A 20,563-nucleotide genomic window follows, 5' to 3' on the forward strand; every position below is an offset into this window, starting at 1 on the left:
CCCAACTCCATGTTTACTGAATTCACATTGGTAGCTTGAAATCAGCCATGGTGGGAGTATTTGCACCAGAGAAATTGGCAAATTGAACAACATTAGAGCTTTTATTCCCCCCAGAGAGCTGGTTGTGGACATTTACCAGCACACCACTGCTTATACCTTTTCCAGTTAAGGATGCCAATAACCCCTCCAAAGTTCTCAGGCTTTCACACTCCTACCACATCCACACACACAGAGTGGAAAGCCTGGACAGTATTTTTCTCTCTCTCCGTGCTACATCCATTTCTCTTCCTCTGTCCACCATCCAGCAGGACCACCAGAGGCTAGATTTCTACCCTTCTGTCTCACAAGGGCTCCCCTTATATATTATTCTACATATAACCCCTTGGGAATAAGAAGCCTCATACTAGTGGAAGGATTGCCCATTTTTTTCCATGGAAGAGACTACAAATAGTATCCAAGGAGTCCCAGGACAACTAGGAACTAGGGATTACCAGGATCACTAAAACCTGGATTAATATTTCAAAATACAACCTCATTACATGGGTCTTAAAATTAAATGGTTAGTCACTAACAAATGTTGGAGAGGATGTGAAGAAATTGGAACCCTTGTCCACTGTTTGGTGAGAATGTAAAATCGTACAGCTACTGTGGAAAACAGTATGGCAGTTCCTCAAAGAATTCAAAATTAAATTACTATATGACCCAGAAACTCCATTTCCATGTATATATTTAAAAGAATTGAAAGCAAGGTCTTGAAGAGATAATTGTACACCCACGTTCATGGCAGCATTTTTCACAATAGCTGAAACATAAGAGCAACACATGCCCATCAATGGATGAACAGATAAGAAATGTGGCATACACATGCAAAGGAATATTCAGCCTAAATAAGGAAAGACACTCTAACATATGCTATAGCATGAATAACCTTTAAAGACACTATGCTAAAAAAAAAAAAAAAAAAGACACTATGCTGAGTGAAATAAGCCAGTCACAAAAAGATAAATACTGCATGATTCCACTTATATGAAGTACCTCGAGTAGTCAAAATCATAGAGACAGAAAGTAGAATGGCGGTTGCTGGGGACTGGGGAAGGAGAATGGGGAGTTACTTATTAATGGGTGCAGAGTTTCAGTTTTGCAAAATGAAGAGTTCAAGAGAGGATGGTGGTGATGGTTGCAAAACAATGTGAATGTGCTTAATGCCGCTGAACTGTACACTAAAAAATGCACATTTTACCATAATAGAAAATTTAAAAGGTTATTCCGAATATCAAAGCTGCTTTGGAGGCATCTCCCCTCTCAGCCATAACTCAAAACATTTTAAAAATTAGATACTCAATTAGAAATGCAAGGGATCCCCATATCCCAAACAGTAAATTGACAGCTCCTCCACATTGTATTTCCAGCTATCAACAGTTCACTAACTGGCAAAGAGCGTCCTTTCCGTGCCCAGTCCCCTTCATCACCCACAAGCATGGCTTCCCCCACCTGAAGGTAGGGCCTTCCATTCTCACACTGGCCTCAACCAAATCCAGCTCAGCAAAATGCTCAGTTCTGCGGCTCAGAGAGAAAACCACACACCCCCATTTCCACAACCTAAAATTCCCATTTTTCAAGCTTTTATTGCATATATATGTTAGCCCAATGCTTATGGAATGAGCCCTTTGTAAGTCAATTAACTGGATGAGATAAGTGCTGTGGCAGGCTTCCCTTCAGAGAAGGGAAATACAAATGATTTGTGACTCTAATTAACTTCAAACAGCAGCAACAAGAATGCAATTTGGAACAGAATCCAAAGAGGAAATAGTCCATCCCAATTCAATTCTGGTGGCTGGAAGACCGTGATTGAATTTCCTTCCGAGCGGAGACACTCCTCACAGGATAGGGCAGGGAAGGGGAAGGGGGGTTCCTGGCAATGGGGTTTCCCTATTCTATGAAGCTCTATTTCCAAAGCAGCCCCGTTAACCTACTGGGATTAAGGCAGTTCAAGGTGTGAATACAATGTCCTTGGCTTCCTCACTGGTCCAGGGCAATCTTGTAGAAGGTGGAGACTGGATTGACCAACCTTGATGGAAATGGGGGGGAAGCAGACGTCCTGCCAAGGATCCTCATAGCAAGCTGTGAGACTTGAGGACCCGCAGTGGAAAGCACCTCTGCCCTATCTGCCCTCCCATGCCCAGAATTCCTCCGTTGGACACAAAGTCTGGTGCTCCTCAACAAGAAGGAGATTTTTAAATGCTTTTACAGTTAACTCCCCCTGGAAGAAAGAACACAGCGTCTTAACTCACCCACATAGAGATAGGAATGACTGGCGTCATCAGTCCCATCTCAGAAAGTAGGTTTTCACAAACCGTGAGAAAAGATTGTGAGGTCCCTGGGTGCTGGAGAGGGGGGTGAGGGGACTCCAGGAGGGGAAGTGGGCACAGAAGGGAGAAGCGAGGGTACCAAAGACACACTTGGCTCCTCTCACTTCACAACTTTGCCCAAAGCTAGAGCTCAACAGAGTGAGATTTTATCTCTAAAAAAAAAGAAAATGTAAATAATCTTTATTTCCTAAGACATAAGGGCCTTTTTAAATATTTGCCATGTCCTAAGTGGCAAACCATGATGGCATCTTGGCACCTTTTTCCAAGCAATAATAGAAGCTATCTTCTCAAGGCCACACCTTATATACAGGCCACTCTCTCTACATTGACACATATAAATTTAGGATGCTTTTATATTCCTTCAGCAGGAATCCACACTCAAATAGAGTTAGTTCATTAGTTTGAATGCTTGGCTCATATATACACTGGATCTTTTTTTTTTTTTTTTTTTCTTGTTCAGGATGTAACCATGGTTTTACCATTTCCTATATATAAATTCTCAATTAGAAAAAAAGTACATTTGAGGTTTTGGAATGGTCACCATAATGATAGCACAGAATCCCATAGCTATGGGTCAGCCTTGGGCTTTTAGATCATTGATCTCTGAAGAATGTCAGGATGACACTGCCTCATTCATAACGCAGTGCCACATATAAACCCCAAATACATATATTGTTAAGTCTTAAATACTAGTTAATATGTTCCAGACATCAAAGATAGCAAAAAAAATCACCACTTTAAAGGACAAATGCATGTATTTGTGTATTTCATTGTAAATATTCACCTTAATCCTTCCACCAAGTAAAATATGCATCAATATACCTTGGGTTGCCTTGGGGATGTTGCCTGTCACAGAGGATATGGTCAATAATTATTTGTTAAATTAGATTGAACAGAATTTCATCCACACCTGCCAAAAAAGTAATTATTTTCAAAATGTATGCATAGTTCATGATTTGTAAATGAAATCTATCCTTCGCTAAGGTCAGTCCTCTCCTCAAAATCTCTAGTGGCTCCCAACTGCCGACAGAACAAAGCCCTTCCCAGCCTGCAAGTCTCATGTCTAACCCTCCCCCAGGTGCCCTATATTTCGACACCAACTAACTCCTCAGTGCTTCCTAAGGACACTGTCTTCTCTTCTTGGGTCTTGAATGTCCTTCACTCCCTTATTGGTTCAGCAAACTCCCATTTATTTTTTAAGGTTTCTCACAAATGTATTTCTTCTCTTTGAATTTCTGGAATTCACTCTCTCCCCCCCTTCTCCTCCCCCAACTACATACTACCAAAGCATTCTTCTTTTCACATGGTAGCATTCTACACGTTGAATACAGTTATTGTTTGTTTATATGTCTCTCTCTGTGTGCAGATCAGAAGCCTCCAAAAAAATACCAAAAAAGAAAATATTAGAACTTCTATTTTTATAAAATGTTTTTAATCTAAGAATTAAGAAAAATGAAGCCTTATATTGAATACATAAGGCTTACTTTGCATTGTATTGTGGAGCTTGTTATGGATTCTATAGGTGGTCACTCACCCACCAGGCATCTTTCTCTGGGTCTGATGGTCACCTGAGTCTTCAAGAGCTCTGAGGACAGAGGATGCTCCTCAATAAAGGAGGGGTAGACAGTGTCAGTGTCACTCTCACTCTTTCATTTAAGATATGATACCATTTAGATTACAAATACTCATTTAAGTGGATTTATACACTGCATTATCTGTTTTTACTAAACTAACCCTACAAAAAGAGCTGGTCATTAAAAAAAAATCCCTACAAAGATACTGTAAAATAACCACTGCAGCAAAAATAGTGAAGCCAAAAGTACAAAAATTTGCCATGTAACAAGAATTTTAAAACAAAATAAACACTACTAATCTGTGATCTTATGAGAAATAATCTGTGAACTCATGAGAAAGCATTTGCTTTTCAAAGGAAATTAGTCCCATGGAGAGACCATTTTGAAAAGAGATATTTGGACATGAATATGATCTTATTACTGAAAATAATATGTGTCAACTATAAAAACAGTCCTACTATATAGAGAGAAAACTTAGAATTTTTAAAATCTGGTTAAGTAATCTTACAAATCAAGTCTCCATGGGTTTTCAAACCATTTGTTAGAAATACAAAAATACAACATATTTTGATTAGTTTGTAAAACAACTAAAAGACATCAAGGAAAATAGAACACCACTGCCAAATTTTAATATAAATCTTTGCAAAATTAGTAGAGGAAGTTGACATAGGAGTATAATGACTTAATTATGTATTTCTCCTATGTGATTCTGTGTATTCATATGAGATATCTTATCTCAGCCAAAGCAGCGATTAAGGCCAACTAAGAAAATTAACTGAACTAAGAATCAGACCTTTGAATGTTTTTATCCCAAATATTAAATAATGAAGTAGGTTCAAACTCACTGCTTTCACTAAAATATTATTACTAATGTAAAAAGAAAAAAGTTTATGTCATTAATAAATAATATGAAATAAAATTAAAATAGTGTTTCCCCTTTTCCTACTCTTTTAATTTTCTGTGTATAATTTATATTGTATATAATACATTGGTACACTTGCACATCTATATAAATAATTAAATAAACCTATCTATATGTGTTTATAGCCAGAGGAAATATTGAACAAAAGTTTGCACAATGAAAAATCTTCTAATAAGATTTAATGGCATAGATATAAAAAAAAATGGCATACATTCTATACATAGAATGTGAAGGAAGATACAAAAAAGAGGAAGAAAAATAAGATGTCTTAGGCAGGACATGGTCTGTTTATTCTATAATAATTGATGGGAAAGAAATCCTCCCTAAAAATTTTGGTAGCCTAGAATTTAAACTATACCGGTGGTTAAAAGATAGTATTGTGGAGGCCCAGCAAAGTGGCTCATGCCTGTAATCCTAGCACCCTTTGGAGGCTGAGGAGGATCTCTTGAGGTCAGAAGTTCAAGACCAGCCTGAGCAAGAGTGAGACCCCATCTCTACCAAAAATAGAAAAATTAGCCTGGCATGGTGGCATGTGCCTATAGTCCCAGCTACTTGGGAGGCTGAGGCAGGAGGATCACTTGACCCCAGGAATTTGAGGTTGCAATGATCTAGGATGACATCACTACACTCTAGCTGGGGCAACAAAGCAAGACTCTGTCTCCTAAAATAAAAATAAAGTGCCATGTAAACAAAATAAAATGCCATGTAAATAAATTTGAAAAAAAGATAATGTGTAATTATATATCCACATAAGAAAGTACATTAGAGAAAAATTGTATCTTGAAATTTAGTGACACTTTCTGGCACTCTCAAGATTTGATCATTAAATAAATTCACTTGACCAAACAAAGGCACATTCTAGTATCTTCCCTAAGGACACATTAATTTGGACTCATGAATATGATGAAATTCTACCATGTTTCCACAAAATGCCCAGCCAGTTATTGAAAAGAACATAGAAATTAGAGACATTTTTATCACTTATTATATAGCAATTTAGTGCTTTGAAAACGAGATTGAAACAATTTGTTTTCTTCTCACAAATTCTGTGAGCTTTTGTTTCCACTCAACAGATTAGAAGATGGATGTGTTTGAAACTAATTCAGTCTTTGCTGTGCCCAGATCTCCAATTGCCCACAAAATTATTTTACCAAAATTCTTCGGCAAAACTTATCTCTCTAAAGCTGCTCTTTTCAGGTGGTGGAATCAGATTAATGATGTTATGAGATGAAGTAAGCAATCCTGGTGGCTACCAAATGAACTCTTGATAAGACAAAGCAGCCATCTTACAGGAGACAATCTGAGGACAAACAAAAGGAAAAACTACTTTCGCCATGGGTGGTAAACATATGGAACTTGTTAACTCCAAGTGACAGCACTAGCTGAAACATTCCAGGGTTCAAGGAAGGTTCAGATGCATTCATGGAGAACAATCCTCTAACAGGCTAGGAAAGGCAAGTTGGATTTGTTCTGGGGACAACTCCAGGCTTTGGAGATGGCGCACAAATGGGACGCTTTACCCACCCTTCTCGCCATCAGAAGCACCCCAGTGTGACACGGCAGCATGAGATTCTTTTGTTCTTATCATGACATCAGAGAACAAGTCCAAATCCGAATACACAGAGGGAGTCTTTGATAGCCTCCCAGGTCTTGGCTCAGCCCACTCCTTGAGCTCTGAGGGAGAGTACATGATTAAGAAATCAGAACCCTGGCTCTTTCTTTTCTGTCCTGAGGCCAACTTTTTTTTTTTTAAAGAAAACCAAGCCTCTATCTCCCCTCGAGGGGTCTTCCAGTATTGAAAGTAGCTCAGAAAGACCTCCTGACCTAGGGTGCCTTCTTACTTTCAAGTTTTAAGCCAAAACTGTTTAACTTCAAAAGGGCTCTGTGCAAAAATCAGAACATTGTTTTCCTAAAGAGGCCTTGTTGAATGATTGATATTTTGAGGGTTTTCCAGCCCAATGATTTCTTTGCTAGAAACAGAGTGTACTAGCTTGTTTTAGCATTTTGTTTGCAAACTAAATCCACAATCTGAACATTGTCCATCCCCTTACTCCAACAAAATTGGGAATTGCTAACCAGTGGTGACCACGGTGGACCACATCGAGCAAAAGGTCCGCCTGTGTGATTTTCCTTTTTACATACAGATTATGATCTCTGTCATTAATTAGGACCTCAAAGCCTGCTAGAGAGCTATTTCCTTCAGTAGCTAATTCCCCTTATTTCCTGAAAATCTGTGAAGTGGTAGAAAATATGAGTCTACATTTCCTCTTTCCAGAGATACAAATATCCAGTAGCCCTTATACTATAGAGAAGCTTGAGATCCCTTTATTCTACTACAGGTAAAGGATCCCTTTCTAAGAATATCTATTTTGAAGACTAACAGGTGGAATATTAACCCTACCCCTAAACTAACAGTTTTAATTGGGAAATAATTTATTTAAAGAATCTTATACTGATTTTGAATCTGTCTTCTCATTAAATGGCTTTCCACTGCAATTCATTCCACTTTTTTAGGAAATGAATTCTGCCTGAAGGCCAGAGTAGCAGTTAGTACCTTAGGCTTTACAGCCCGGCTGCAAGGGTTATAATCCTGGGTATGGATCCTTAGGCCATCTACTTAACTTCTATGTGCCTCTGTTTTCTCATCTGGAAAATGGATATACTGATAGCCCCTAACTCACGGGACTGTTTTAAGAATTAAATGACTAAATACAGGAATTTTGCATTCTGTTATTTTAAGTAAAATTGTTTCTCTTTAGTATCTTATGAGAAAGATGCATATTTTTTACAATCTCATTTCACTGTGTTTTGTTAAATATAATTTAGCCTCATTTCATAAACCCCCAAGTACGCCACAGCAGCGTGAGAACTGGCCTTACCAATAGAAGACATGGCTTCAAATCTTACCCGTGATACTTACTAGCTCTGTAACCTTGGCTCATTGCTTCATCTGCCTAAGCCTCACTTTCTTCACGTGGAAAAAGGAGATGATACCATCTGTATAGAATTGTTAGAAGATTTGGCTTAGGCTACAAGTTTCTCCCAAAATCTATTCTTTTCTTCTTACAGACGTAATCAGAATTTTAGCTGGGTACCCAGCAGCTAGAATAAGGCCACCTTCATGGACATAGGACCTGTGCAGTCTCACAGGCCCCACAAGCAGAAGGACCCTGCACTTGGTTTAATGCTCTGCTGTTGACATCTTGAAATTCTTAATAATTTGATTATTGAGCGTGTGTGTGTGTGTGTGTGTGTGTGTGTGTGTGTGTGTGTGTGTTTTGAGACAGAGTCTCACTGTGTTGCCTAGGCTAGAGTGCCGTGGCATCAGCCTAGCTCACAGCAACCTCAAACTCCTAGGCTTAGGTGATCCTCCTGCCTCAGCCTCCCAAGTAGCTGGGACTACAGGCATGTGCCACCATGCCCGGCTGATTTTTTCTATATATATCAGTTGGCCAATTAATTTATTTCTATTTATAGTAGAGACAGGGTCTCGCTCTTGCTCAGGCTGGTTTCAAACTCCTGTCCTCGAGCAATCCGCCTGCCTTGGCCTCCCAGAGTGCTAGGATTACAGGCGTGAGCCACCGCGCCAGGCTGAGCTTGTGTTTTTTAAGTGAAGCCCGATGGGGCAACAGAGCATGCGTGGGAGCAGAGAAAATGTATGTGGCCACTGTTTCTCGCCACCTTATTTGCATGTAGCATTCACAATGCTTCCTGAGCAAAGAATCCCAGGGGGCCCATGGTGTGAGTGAGTTCAGCAAGACTCCAAGCAAGTTCAAAAGTGAGCCTGTGTCATGTCTATGACTAAGCAGGGGTACTGATAGTCCCAAGAGGCCATAACTTGCTTCCAATACCTAAAGAAGACAATGAGTGCTAAGAAACACAAATGACCAAGGAACCCTATCACATGCTTTCATATTTAATTCCTTGTATTAGTCAACCACTTTGCACTGAAAATGATGACATAGAAAGAAAGGAAAAGATAGGGCAACCTATAGTTTCCTCTCATTTCAGTCCTTCCTTACTCAGCAGTTAGCCAAAGGTAGAGAGTGTTGGTAAAATGCATGCACATCAAGAAGTAAAATAAAAAAACAGTTGATTTCATTTATAAGAGCAAAATACAAATGTGTGTATGAGCTACCAAATACAAATTGTGGGATTTTGGTGTTTTTGCATAACAGTTAAATGTTTTCATATTTGCATTTAAAACTGACATTGCACAATAAAAAAAAATGGATGGTAAAATTTACGCTAGTAATTTAAATTTTTAATTTTTCTTTGCTAAGAACAACATTAAATAACAAAAAAATCACCATGACACATCAAAAGAGAGATCATGGAAAAAGGAAAAAGATTCACATTTCAATATCTTTAACGACATGTTTTTCATGCCTTTTGTAAAAGGAGCTACATTCTTATTTTACGCTGAGCACTGCAAGTTTTGTAGCCAGACCCCATACAGATATCCAAGCCTCTTCAGGAGCCAGGTGTGGCCATGTGACTTACTTCAAGAAGGGTCCTGTGACAGAGTCAGGGAATGTTCCCGGGAGATGACAGGCGAGGACCTTTGCTACCTGCAATGTAGATGCTGCCATCCTGGGCTGGGCGCCACCGCCTGGGGTTGGGGAAGCAGTGAGCTGGAAGGAGCTGGGGTCCCCAAAGACCCTGTGAGGCAAAGCTGCCACACTGTACCAGGCCTAAGTCGTGGATCACCACCACATTTTGTGAAATGGATTTCATAAAATCACTCATGCGATGGTGTGTCATTTTTATTAACTATTAGTCACTCAATAAATGTCTAGATTTTTGTTGTTACAGTTTGTTGTATATTTGCTTTTTAAATCTACTATGAGGCCGGGCATGGTGGCTCATGTCTGTAATCCCAGTATTTTGGGAGGCCAAGGCAAGATTATCAGTTGAGGCCAGGAGTTCAAGACCAGCCTGAGCAATAGAGAGAGAGCCTCATCGCTACAAGAACATTTTTTTTAAAAAAATTAGCCAGGTGTGGTGGCGTGTGCCTGTAGTCCCAGCTACTCAGGAGCCTGAGGCAGGAGGACCATTTGAGCCTAAGAGTTCAAAGCTGCAGTGAGCTACAACCACTCCACTACATTCCAGCCTGGGCAACAGAGCAAGATTCTATCTCTAATTAATTAAAGTATGAAAAGAAACACTATTCTCATACTTTTCTTTGAGATAGTTCATCATCCTCACACTGTGTATGGTCCCCATCGTGGGAATCGTCGCTTCATATTTCACTTTACTCTGCTAACTTCACCTGGCCATGCATCTTATGTCCATGCCAGTGCCAGTTGAGTTGGCTGTGATCTCACCATGCCCGTCACAGTAGAAGCTGAGCTCTGACACCTGGAGAGTTTTTAAATCATTCTGACAAGCAAACATTGATGCCTTCAACTAAGTTCCAGCTCTAAGAAGAAACAGCATCCTCCTCTGTCAAAGGCCTCAGCAGGACTTTCCACAGAAGCCCGAAGAAGGCACTTCTCTGCCAATACCTCACTGTTTTGCTTATGATTAGATCAATGTACTGTAGGAAGTTCCGGGATTGGCTGATTTTCCACATCCATAAGAAAGGTGCTAGGTTAGAGAAAGATCTAGTTAAAGTCAATGTGTCTCTATAAATCAAATATTATAACCTCTGTAACCTCTTATCTTTAATCTGTACAATGATGTACTTTTGTTGGTATTTTATTTTTCCTTTTCAGTCAGGGTGTAACCTTCCAAAGTAGATTAAAGATGACAATGATAAGAAACTAATACCATCATTACTCATGATGCACTTGACTACCCACTAGACTGTGAGTTATTTGAAGGCTGGGACTATCTTTGTGTTTGTTTTTTATATCTAGTGGCTAATGCATGGCTGGCACATAGCAAGTACTCAATAAATGTTTGCTTGATTAATTAACTAATTAACACATGAACACATGAAAAAATAATTTTAGCAGATGCTCATAAAACTCATTTTAAGATGATCAAAGTTTTAAGAGTTTATGAATTCTTAAATAATATGCAAGCTTTCAAATCTTAATAAAATATCAATAAGTTCTAAAGAAGAGCAGATCTAAAAACACAGCACAGCTATGAATCATGTAGCTGGCATCATACCCTGCAGGCCTACATATTCAGAATTCTGCTCTCTTCTGAGCAGAAGGAAAAATGAGGGAGCTATTTTAATTAATAAAATCATGTTAGATTTACTGAAAATTTAAATAGCCTTAGGGAAAGAGTTTAAAATGTATACTAATTAATTCACCAGGGTATTGTGGCCCTATAAAATGTTCCTTGTTTAGTGATGATTGATTCCTTCCAAAAATACCCCTTGATGAGATCACGGGGCAATGGGCAGGGAAGCCAATATAAAAGAAGTTTAATGATGGAATTAAACTTTTGGATACTGGTAAGTATAATGGACATGTGTTCTTTTGGATCCTCTCAGTATCCATGTTTTATTTTTTTTTTTTTTCCTTTGGTGAAAGTACCTTAATTCCTTTGGAGAAATCTTCTTCTTTCCCACCCTATCCTCTACTCCAGAAAAAGAAATGTATATATGGAGCCACGACCTGGGCTAGGCCCAATGCCACTAGCTACAGCGATTGGCTCAGGGGCAGGCACATGACCCCTCCAGGCCAATCAGATGCTCCATTCCTGGGATTTGAATTTTAAGTGAGTGACCAAAAGACTGAGCACAGTTGGAGTTCCTTCAACCTAGCAACAGAGCCCTTGCAAAATGGTTTTCCTGAAAAATTAAGTTTTCTTCCCCCAAAACCCTGTTTTACTTCCCTGCCCCCCATTTTAAAAAAAAAACTCTCTTTTATTTCATTTAGTCAGAATCTGTTTCTCTTATTCATAGGCAAAGACCCTTATTTAAATATTTTTAATAAAGGTCAGATAGGTTTATGAAAGGCCTTGCATGCCAAGCTAAGGCATTTGCATTTTATCCAGTGGGCAAAGACAGCACATCAAAGGATGACAAGCCAAGGAAGCTCATGTTGAGAGCTCAGTGTTGACAGAGCAGAAGGTGGACAGGAAAGAGATGATGCACATTGAGATGTAAGGAGACAGCGACAATGGAGAGGGGAGCAGGTCCCAGGGTACAAAGCTCTGGTAGCATCCGTGGGAAAGGAAATGGTTCAGAATCCAGAGTCTGGTTTGGGTTGCAAGGAGCAAGCAGAAGAAGAGAAGCAGACTCATCTCTGAACCTGAGCAGTGGACCTGCAGGAGCTTCTGCATGCTATCCAAGGCATAACTGGTTCCAGCGGGGAAGGTAGACTTGGGAACCGACTTCGAATCAACGTCCTAAGCAGGCCCATAAGTACTCATTTGTGAAGTATTTACCAGCAGGCTCTTAGAAAGTGTCCCCTGCACTGCCCCGTGAGAACTGAGATCTGAAGAGCTTCCAGATTTTGAGACTCCTTAATCCTTGATCTGCTCTGCCATGTCAGACTTAACTACCCATGTGCTCTGTCCACGTTCCCCAGGCTCCCTTGACCTGTGGCTAGGTGGTTCAACCAAAGGGAGGCACTGGCAGAAGACAGGAGAGACGGAGGAGGAGAGAAACCAGGGTATTTTTCCCTCTTTAGCTCTGCTTTAGGTGGCACCTTTAGCAGGAACTAGGTCTCTCCCATGGTCCTAGATCCTACAGGACAGCCCTTCCCTCTGTAGTCTCAGCCCTCATGAGGCAGCCCCAGTCTCTAAGTTCTAGCCCCACAGCCCCTCCATGCCCTGCTGATGACTGCCTGCTATTGCTAAACTCCGAGTTACCTCATCATCCTGTTTAACTTCTCTGCTGTTCCATTATCTGAAACCAATTCCCTGTATTTAATTCCCTCTGTTTGAAACCCTAAGGTGGCTTTCCTGAACTCTGACCTAGCCAGCTAGCACAGGGAGTAGAGGTAGAGAGGGAGGAACCGTGGTGGAGGTGAGGAGAGTGTCTGTGGGTTTCACTTAGGACAACCCTGTCCTGCATGGATTTACAAGCAGCAGCCCAAATGTGAGCCCTCCTCAGGCTTCAGGTCTAAGCCAAAGGGTATAGGAATCCCTCTATCAGAGAGGACTTTTTTAATTGAAAGTGACAGCAACTCACCTCGGACTAGGTTTGGCCAAAAACGGCGGTGCAGGCTGCAGGGTCACCTAGAACCGGAGGCGTGAACAGTGTTGGGCTCCCTGCTCTCCATCTCTCATCTGTGCGTCCTCTCCCTTCCTACAGATGAGCTTCTGCACAAGCCTGACAGATGCCATGGGTGCGGGGAACTCTTCTAATTAGAGAAGAAGGATGTCCTCTCATAACCTCAGTTTGAAAAATTCCAGGGGAGAATGTGATTAGCCTGACTTGGGAACACATTCATCTCTGGACCTAAGAGAATAGCAAAGGAGAAGGGTCATGGTGCCGTTCCGACCACATGGCGAGTAAAAGAAAAGGTGCCGCACCCCACAGGAAGAGGAGAAAACTAACCCGGACACTGTGGGAACTGCCTCTATAACTACCAGAGTGTCTGCAATTGAAAGAGCACAAGAGAAGAGTCGGTGGGAGTATCAGTTTATATAACCACAGGGCATTTGTGAGGCTGGCCTCATAAACAATGGAACCCAGCCCCATATACCATAAAACTCCACTCTTTACCTTCTATTTCCCTCTGCCATGTTGGCCTCATTTTCCCAGACTCACTTTTTCCGCACAGCTGGAATGACAGCTGCTGAGAGCTTCCAGGCTCACCTTTTCCCAGTTTTGCTATCAGAGATGAGTGTGCTCTGACCCACAGCTCCAATAAAGGGCGGGCTCTGGCCGGTCCAGTTTGGGTGAAATGCTGCCCTCTTGGGCCGGCCAGTGTGCTCAGGGCAGTGAGCTACTGTGACTGGCCCAGCCCGAGTTAGGTGCTCACTCCAAGGCCAGAGGGGAGAGGTCAGACGAGACAAGGGCAGCTCCCATTGGGCTGGAATGGCTAGTTCAAGAAGGAGCAGTTCCCCAAAACCACAACCCCTTCCTTTAGAACCACAGGAAATGCTCCCTCGCACTATGGCCTTGGGCAAATCATTTTACCTTTCTGGCTTCGTTTCTTCGTCTGACTAGTCTTTCTGTAATGTCCTGTTCCAGCACCCATGTTCATTGAACCTTTTTCTGGGGAGTCATTTAAAATGCAGATTCCCAGGCGCCATCCCCAAACACCGCCTCCCTGAGTCTGCATTTTCATGAATGAGTCACATGCTGATGACCCCCAGACCACTGGAAATAATAACTAGAATGACTCGGGGTCCTCCGTGAGACACTCTATGACTGAGGCAAATCTGAGCTCTGTTCTGGTTTGGGAAAGGGCAAGGTGAGGGAGAGGGATTTGTCATAACCCCAAATGGAAGGGAAGAGCCACATCCCAGGTCAGCCCTGCAGCCTGGGATGCCTAGAGGTTCCCTAACTGTGAGGGGAAGGTTCTGTCCTGTTCGTGGAGGCCAGAGAAAAAACCAAGAGAAACACTCAAGGCCTTGGCGGCTGCCCTGTGGTACAAATGCTCTACTCCCGGGAGTCCTGGGCCTCTCACACCTCCAAAGCTCTCCTACATGTGCATTGTCTCAGCCCTTTTGTCAAAACAGTAATAATAATAATTTAAAAAAAAAACAGATAGCAAAGGAACCCAGGTAAATTTTCTTTCTAGCATGAGCACGGGATTAACGTCTAGAAGGCTTGGGAAAAGGGCGCGTGATTCATTTTGACCCTGCTTTGTCTTTGTCTCAATAGATTATGCTTCATACATTATGGAGGGAGCAAATAAAATAAAGAACAATGTTTAGCTAACAATTCTCCCAGAGCTAACAAGGGGCTAGTAAAATCACAGTGTGCCCACCACAAAGTCCGCCAGAGACAAACACTCCACACTTGTCCCTGTCAAGTTGACCAGAGTGAACTGAAGCAGAATGGCAGTGCAGGGCAGGGGAAACCTCCGTCCCCAGCCTCCCCTTTGCACACCTTCTCTCCCATGATGAATATTTCTTAAATGTTTGCATTAGCCATTTATTAAAAATATTGTCTTACATAATTCCATATCAACATAACTGAAAAAATTAAAAATCTCAAATAATTTCAAAAGAACAGCATATTGAGTTGATACACCGCATTCTGTTATTAGCGCTGTGGAAACTAGTCACTCCTCCCCCCACCAAAAATAGGCTGTTCTTAAAACACTGCCTGGAATACATAATACAGCGACTTCTTTCTAGGAATTTATTCTACAAAGATAATCATGTGTATGTGCAAAGATTTACCTGTGAGAATGTTCGTGGCTGCCAAGAGTGGTGGTTTACACCAGTAATCCTAGCACTTTGGGAGGCTGAGGTGAGAAGATCTCTTGAGGACAGGAGTTTGAGACCAGCCTGTGTAACATAGTGAGACCCATCTCTATAAAAAAAAATTTTAAATTAGCCAGGTGTGGTGGTGCACATGCCTTTCAACATTAGCTACTTGGGAGGCTAAGGCAGGAGGATTGCCTGAGCCCAGGAGTTCCAGGCTGCAGTGAGCTATGATTGCACTCTAGCCTGGGTAACAGAGTGAAATCCTGTCTTAAAAAAAAAAAAGGAATGTCCATGGCAAAATTACTTAGAAGAAATTATAAAGGAACCAAAACAAAATAACTAAGATATTCTTGAGAATTCACTGAATAAATTATAGTACATCCAAACAATGGAATATTATACGGATATTAAAAGTTTTGTTAGGCTGGGCGCGGTGGCTCACGCCTGTAATCCTAGCACTTTGGGAGGCCGAGGCAGGCGGATTGCTCAAGGTAAGGAGTTCGAAACCAGCCTGAGCGAGACCCCGTCTCTACCAAAAATAGAAAGAAATTAATTGACCAACTAAAAATATATATACAAAAAATTGGCCGGGCATGGTGGCACATGCCTGTAGTCCCAGCTACTCGGGAGGCTGAGGCAGGAGGATCGCTTGAGCCCAGGAGACTGAGGTTGCTGTGAGCGAGGCTGACGCCATGGCACTCACTCTAGCCTGGGCAACAAAGTGAGACTCTGTCTCAAAAAAAAAAAAAAAAAAAGTTTTGTTATAGAAAAACACTTAATAAGAAAATGTTTTCATACATTAAATTTTTTAAAAGCAGTTTACAAAATTATAGGTAGAATATGTTAGGATTTTTGTTTTAAAATAAAATGTTGGCCGGATGTGGTGGCTCATGCCTGAATCCTAGCACTCTGGGAAGCCAAGACGGGAGGATTGCTCGAGGTCAGGAGTTTGAGATTAGCCTGAGCAAGAGTGAGACCCCGTCTCTACTAAAAATAGAAAGAAATTATCTGAACAACTAAAAATATATAGAAAAAATTAGCCAGGCATGGCAGTACATACCTGTAGTCCCAGCTACTCGGGAGGCTGAGGCAGAAGGATCGCTTGAACCCAGGTGTTTGAGGTTACTGTGAGCTAGGCTGATGCCACAGCAGTCTAGCCCAGGCAACACAGTGAGACTCTGTCTCAAAAATAAAATAAAATGCTGGCCAAGAACATATACAAAGAAATTACTTTAATGATAAAATGATGGGTGATTTTTTATTTTCTTATTTGTATTTTTCCACATTGTTCACATTTTCTGTAATGAATATATATCACTCAATAGGTGTGATTTAGACAAGTTAAATAAACCTCTCTCTGTTTTAATTTCCTCATCTGTTAAATGGGAGTAACAATAGCTCGTAAGGGTTGTTGTGAAGATTAAATGTATATATAAAGTACTATGACTGTGCCTGGCAAAGAATAAACTCTCAATAAATATCATCTATTATATTATGACTATTTTTACAATCAGAAAAAAAATGTGACTTTTGAAAACTAAATGGGCCGGGAAACTTTTAGAAGCCAGATTAGTGAGACCAATAAGTATGTGAGTTCAAAGAGGACAGCGATGGCCCTAGACATTAACCTGGCAGCCTTCTATTTTATATGTAAGCCACTTTTACCATCAATCTAAGCCTAGAAACCAGGCTGAAAGGTAAGGAAGTAGCCCTTTCTCTGCCTGGACTGCCAAGGCCTCAGACGCAGGACAAGAGAGCAGCACACACACAGTGGCAGGAGACTGCGGCTGGCACTCCTCTTTCCCCAGTTACCCAATATACTCCTAGCTCTCCCCCCCCTTCCCTTATGTGAACTTCTTTCTTCTCAGGAAAGGGAGGAATTTCATAGTCTTTTGCAAGTAAGGTGTCAAGGGCTGATACGGCTGAATGCGCCGTGAGCAGTGTGGGCTGGCAAATGTTTAACAACTGGCTGGAAAGGGGAGTGGAGGAGAAATACCTGATTTGTGGTGTTTTGTGATTTCTGTGGTATAAATATCCTACCATGGCTGTTATCAAGCCACTGGCGTGACCTCAACTGGTTCACAAAATTCCTGAAAACTGTCGACTTTCATGAGCCAGCACTAGTGGTCTCAGGCATACCACTGGGTGTTTATATTTTAATGAGGAACAAAACCTGAAGCCAAAAGCATGGCACCAGCACTATTGACCAGGGAGGTTCCAGAATTATCTTGAAGGGCAAAGAAGCATTCCCAGTATCTTCCGCAAGAGAGGCACCGCTTACACTGTGTGTGTCTAGGCACGGCCTGTGCTTCAGCCCGGCGTAAACTCCGGCAGCTGCTTACTCAAGGTGTAAGTCTAGGACCCGCAGCGTCAGCATCCCCTAAAGAGCTTCTTACAAATGCAGAATCTCAGACCCCAGCACACCTCTGCTGATTCAGAATCTGCATTTTAACAAGATCTTCCAGTGATCTGTATACACATTACAGTTTTAAAAGCTGTATAACCCAACATAAGAGAAATACAGACACAACTGTTTTAATTAAAGAAAGCCCCCAACTGTAACAATCAGTTGCTCTTTGGAATGTGATTTGGATATAAGCAGTAAGAAATTGTTACCTTCCACAATCCTCTAGAAATGGCCTAACATTTCCACATCTTGCATTTTAACAATGGGGCATGGAGCAGTGACAAGTCCCTCCATCTCCACTCCCTCCCCCGGCCACAGGGCCACAAAGCCTGAGCTCTGAGATTCTGCGTGAGGTAGAGAAATATAGATTCCTCAAGAGCTGCTATTCAAGCCATAAGCAGCATGTGCCAATGTTCCACCCACAATCCTGGTTCAGTCTCCATTAAGCTGCACATCTGGCTGTCACACACTCTTTTGTGGGGCTATCTCAATGGCAGCACTGATGCTGCCTGTCCCCAGGGCCAGTCCCACAGTGGCCTCCCTGTCCTCCCAGCATGTGATGTCATGAGCATGAGTGTCCTGCCAAACATTTAAGATGTTGCAGTTCACATTGTGTACATTGTATAGAGAAACACTGACACGCAGATTTTCTTTTAATTAAAAAAAAAAAAAAACAGGGCGAAATACAACCAAACCTTGTTCTATTGTTACCCCAAACCACCAATTCGACACAAATATGTAAATTGTATTCTTGAAGCACACAATCTTCTCTTTTTGTTGCTGTCATTGTATCTAACATCTAGATTCAGAGATCCCCTTGAAACGTTCTTCCCTCTAATTTGGTTTCTATCAGATTCTTGGAAAGTGTGAGCTGGACTGGTTCACTTTCAAACCAAAGATCCCCTGCATGTGGTCTCTTCAAAATAAGCAAAAGAGAGAGGGTGAGGCTTGGCGTAAGTCTCACAACCATTTCAGCTCCGATGACCATCAAAGAGGGATGGCATTGCTGCACCACAGAAAGGCATGAGAAAGAAGCCCTTCTGTTCGCTGTTTCTCCAAGTGTGGTGCGGAGACCACCCCATAAGAACTGCCGGGGTACACAATAAAAATTCAGATTCTTGGCTCTCAACCCATTTCTACTGAGCTGGTCTCTGGATTGAAGAGAGTGAATCTCCAATTCACCTGATTCTGTAGCAGTGATTCTTAAATCGGAAAACGAGGGCTTTAGAGTTACATAGACACAAATCCCTTTTGATTCTATATAGTGGCTATGTGAGCTTGACAAACAACCTAAATTCTCTGCATCTCATTTTTCTCATCTACAAAATGGGGGAGCACAGGGAGGATTCAATGTATGAGGTTCCTGACACACAAAAGGTCTCAATAGCGTGAATTCCCTTTTCTCCGTTATGTAGGTAGAGTACTCTAGGTCTGCCATTTCACGTGTGATTGGCGGTCATTGTCTTCACCTGGGGGAAGATTTTATAACTGTTCAATAAATTGTAATTGCCAAGTTCTAATGGAACTCTAATGGGGCCAAATATTAATAAAATAACCAAGACTGAATCCCTCTTGATGATTACTGAGACAGAGCCTGCTGTTCTACAGCTGTGCTGTCCAATCCAAAAGCCTCCAGCCACACGTGGCTGTTGGGCACTTGATATATGCCTAGTGCAAATTGAGATGTGCCATGTCAAAACACACTGGAATCCAAAGATATCATGCAAAGAGAAGGACATGAAATATCCTGTCAATTGATTACATATCAAAATGATAATATATTGGATGTACTAGATCAAATAAAATATGTTAAAATCAGTTTCACTTTTTAATTTTTCAATTTTTAATGTGACTACATCATATTCCCATTGGAATATGTGGGAATATATGCGGCTGACGTTATATTCCCATTGGACAGTGCTGTTCTAGAGGAACATCTCTCTCTCCTCCCTCAAACTGATAAACTCTAACACTAGAGTTATGACCTACAAAAGTGGGATTCCCTGATTGTCAGGCAACAGTCAGCTTGGAAAGATCTGGGGTCTTTTTTCTCACGCTGCAGGGAAAGCTGGGCTTGTGCAGCATACCCCATCATGACAGAAAGCAAATTGCAGCCTTGGGGATGGAGCTAGGTGAGTAAATGTGTCCATAAGAGAAGAGAACAGCTTGAAGGTGCTTCTGATTCAAGCTGATGTTGTGAGGACAGGAAACATGAGACCTGAAGCCTTGCTTGTCCACTCTTCCCAGTAGAGTGGAGCTTTTTGCTCCATTCATGTTCACAGTCATTACGCCCTGACAAGTTTAATGAGGTAGGAAAGCTCCTCTAATATAATCACATGACTTACATCCTTAGAAAAACTATATTATAGCTTAGCAAATATTTTAGTCAACATAAAGATAATCTTTTCTGTATAAGTAATTTAGAAATAGTTTCCACCAGGTTATAATCTAATGTATACAAAGTTCTGCAAAATGACCAGCCCAAATGGATATTTCCAAAGAGGAAATGTTTACCAATTATTATATTATCAGCTAATGAAATTAGTATTTGATTTGGAAAAAGTCTGCTAAAAAAGATTGTAATCTGTTTTCTTAGAGCAAGTCCATAACTTTGAGGGTAGGGAGCAGAGGGGGTGAGATAGGGTCTCACTCTGTTGCCCAGCTAGAGTGCAGTGGCATCATCATCACTCACTGCAACCTCAAACTCCTGGGCTCAGGGCAGCCCAGCCTTGCACGTGGCAGGAACTACAGGCAAGTTCCACCAGGCCTTAATAATTTGGTCTCTCTCTTGCTCAGGCTGGTCTTGAACTCCTGGCCTCAAGCAATCCTCCCACCTCTGCCTCCCAAAGTACTAGGATTACCAGTGTGAGCCATCACGCCTGGCCAAGACCATAACTGAACAGAGTTTTAGGGATGGAAAACAAATAACTATCAGCTTAGTGTGTCTTTGTCCAAAATTTCCAAATGTCTACGTGTGTGTGTTTAAACAAAATGCGTT

Source organism: Microcebus murinus, chromosome 1, assembly GCF_040939455.1.
Source record: "Microcebus murinus isolate Inina chromosome 1, M.murinus_Inina_mat1.0, whole genome shotgun sequence".
NCBI lineage: Eukaryota > Metazoa > Chordata > Mammalia > Primates > Cheirogaleidae > Microcebus > Microcebus murinus.